General features: G+C 40.5%; 1 pseudogene; it reads left to right on the forward strand.

Annotated features, from left to right (window-relative positions):
- Window positions 1-290: 290 nt before the first annotated feature.
- Window positions 291-1,090, forward strand: LOC138430883 (large ribosomal subunit protein uL30 pseudogene; annotated as a pseudogene).
- Window positions 1,091-3,484: the final 2,394 nt, after the last annotated feature.

The following is a 3,484-nucleotide window of genomic DNA, read 5'->3' on the forward strand; positions in this document are numbered from 1 at the left end:
GAAAGTGGAGGAGGGATAAATTAGGAGGTTAGAATTAACATATACACTCTACTACATAAAAATAGATAATCAATAAGGGCCTATTGAACAGCACAGGGAACTCTACTCAATATTCTGTAATAACCTATATAGGAAAATAATCTGAGAAAGACTCAATCTATGTGTATGCAAAGCTGAATCACTTTGCTGTACACCTGAAACTAACATAGTATTGTAAATCAACTATAGTCTAATATAAAATAAAAATTAATTTTAAAAAAGTGTAAATCCAGCTCTTTCCCGGCTGGAACCATGGAGGTTGCAGAAGAGAAGAAAAAGAAGGTTCCTGCTGTGCCAGAAACCCTTAAGAAAAAGCGGAAGAATTTCGCAGAGCTTAAGATCAAGCGACTGAGAAAGAAGTTTGCCCAAAAGATGCTTCAAAAGGCAAGGAGGAAGCTTATCTATGAAAAAGCTAAGCATTACCACAAGGAATACAGGCAGATGTACAGAACTGAAATTCGAATGGCTAGGATGGCACGAAAAGCCGGCAACTTCTATGTACCCGCGGAACCCAAATTGGCGTTTGTTATCAGGATCAGAGGTATCAACGGTGTGAGCCCAAAGGTTTGAAAGGTGCTGCAGCTCCTTCACCTCCGGCAGATCTTCAACGGCACCTTTGTGAAGCTCAACAAGGCATCAATTAATATGCTGAGAATTGTGAAGCCATACATTGCATGGGGGTACCCAAATCTGAAGTCTGTAAATGAATTGATCTACAAGCGCGGTTATGGCAAAATCAACAAAAAGCGAATTGCCCTGACAGACAATGCATTGATTGCTCGATCTCTTGGGAAATATGGAATCATCTGCATGGAGGATCTGATTCATGAGATCTATACCATTGGAAAACGTTTCAAAGAAGCAAACAACTTCCTGTGGCCCTTTAAATTGTCTTCTCCGCGAGGTGGAATGAAGAAAAAGACCACCCATTTTGTAGAAGGTGGAGATGCTGGCAACAGGGAAGACCAGATCAACAGGCTTATTAGAAGGATGAACTAAGGTATCTACCAGGATTATTTTTGTGTTCTGGTTAATAAACAATTGAAACAAATTGAAATGTACTGTCTTGGTTGACTTTTACCTTTCCTTTGCAAATCTTGGTGCGACAAGATTAAGTCAAATCAACAGCCTGGCCTCTTGGATGCAAAACTTAGGGTTCAGCCTGTGTCTTGTGAAAAACATTCCTTGGGTTTATTGAAGATTTTCCTATACAAAAAACATCCTGATTTTCCATTTTCAGTTGGCCAAACTGGGTCTAATCTAAGAAAGCCTATTTCATAGGCCTTTGTGCATGATGAAAAGTTCAGTTTACAGATTAAAAATGTTGCAGAAGTTTTAAAAAAAAAAATTTTTTTTTAAAGTGTAAATCCAAAAAAAAAAGTGTAAATCCTATGAGTCCCAAGATTCATAAAAGACAAAATGTTTAATTACAGGGGCTTGGGGCAGAAAAAAAAAATACTCTGAGATCTTTGTAGTGTGACATAGGGAACAGCTCACCTAGTTTTATCAACTCTTATCAGCCTTAGGGGAAGACCTGGGACTAATATGTGGTAAAGCTGTTTCACAATCTACTGATTTTAGAGTTTAACAAAACAAACCAGGAAGGATAAGCACTGGCAGGTGCTATGTCTTACATCTGCCTGAAATTTAAGACAGTGAGAACAGAGTGTACTCTGGACATATTAGAAAGTAAAAAGTGAGGAATTTTGATGAGCATGTGGCAAAAAGAATCCCACAGGTCTTTAAAGCAAACAACAGAACCAATTACATTCAGAAAATTTTAATATGTAATCATAAAAAAGGGCATCTCTGGTGGCTCAGTAGTAAAGAATCTGCATGCTAGTGCAGGAGATGTGGGGTTGAATCCTGGATTAGGAAGATTCCCTGGAGAAGGAAATGGCAATCTATCCCAGTATTCTTGCCTGGAGAATTCATACAAAGATGGGCAGAATAAAGGGTAGAGCGGCAAGGACCCAACAGAAGCAGAAGACACTAAGAAGAGGTGGCAAGAATACACAGAAGAACTATACAAAAAAGGTCTTAATGACCCAGATAACCACGATGGTGTGGTCACTCACCTAGAGCCAGACATCCTGGAGTGTGAAGTCAAGTGGACCTTAGGAAAACTCAGCAGTGGCCACAGGACTGGAAAAGGTCAGTTCTCATTCCAATCCCAAAGAAAGGCAATGCCAAAGAATGCTCAAACTACCACACAATTGCACTCATCTCACACCAGCAAAGTAATACTCAAAATTCTCCAAGTCAGGCTTCAACAGTACGTGAACCAAGAACTTCAGATGTTCAGGCTGGATTTAGAAAAGGCAGAGGAACCAGAGATCAAATTGCCAACATCCGTTGGACCATCGAAAAAGCAAGAGAGTTTCAGAAAGACATCTATTTCTGCCTTATTGACTATGCCAAAGCCTTTGACTGTGTGGATCACAACAAACTGTGAAAAATTCTTAAAGAGATGGAAATACCAGACCACCTTACCTGCCTCCTGAAAAATCCATATGCAGGTCAAGAAGCAACAGTTAGAATTGGACATGGAACAACAGACTGGTTCAAAATTGGGAAACAAGTATGTCAAGGCTGTATGCTGTCACCCTGCTTATTTAACTTATATGCAGAGTACATCATGTGAAATGCCAGGCTGGATGAAGCACAAGCTGGAATCAAGACTGATGGGAAAAATATCAATAACCTCAGATAAACAGATGACACCACCCTTCTGGTAGAAAGAGAAGAACTAAAAAGCCTCTTAATGAAAGTGAAAGAGGAGAGCGAAAAAGCTGGCTTAAAACTCAACATTCAGAAAACTAAGATCATGGCGTCCAGTCCCATCACTTCATGGGAAATAGATGGGAAAATAATGGAAACAGTGAGAGACTTAATTTTCTTGGGCTCCAAAATCACTGCAGATGGTGACTGCAGCCATGAAATTAAAAAACGCTTGCTCCTTGGAAAAAAAGCTATGACCAAACTAGACAGTGTATTAAAAAGCCATTACTTTGCCAACAAAGGTCTGTCTGGTCAAAGCTACGGCTTTTCCAGTAGTCATGTATGGATGTGAGAGTTGGACTATAAAGAAAGATGAAAGAAAGATGAGGGCCGAAGAATTGATGCTTTTGAACTGTGGTGCTGGAGAAGACTCTTGAGAGTCCCTTGGACTGCAAGGAGATCAAACCAGTCAATCCTAAAGGTAATCAGTCCTGAATATTCATTGGAAGGACTGATGCTGAAGCTGAAACACTGATACTTTGGCCACCTGATGGAAAGAACTGACTCATTGGAAAAGACCCTGAGGCTGGGAAAGATTGAAGGAGGGAGGAGAAGGGGACGACAGAGGGTGAGAAGGTTGGATGGCATCACCAACTTGAGGGACATGAGTTTAAGTAAGCTCTGGGAGTTGGTGATGGACAGGGAAGCCTGGCATGCTGCAGTC

Source organism: Ovis canadensis, chromosome 1 (genome assembly GCF_042477335.2).
Source record: "Ovis canadensis isolate MfBH-ARS-UI-01 breed Bighorn chromosome 1, ARS-UI_OviCan_v2, whole genome shotgun sequence".
In the NCBI taxonomy this organism is placed as follows: domain Eukaryota; kingdom Metazoa; phylum Chordata; class Mammalia; order Artiodactyla; family Bovidae; genus Ovis; species Ovis canadensis.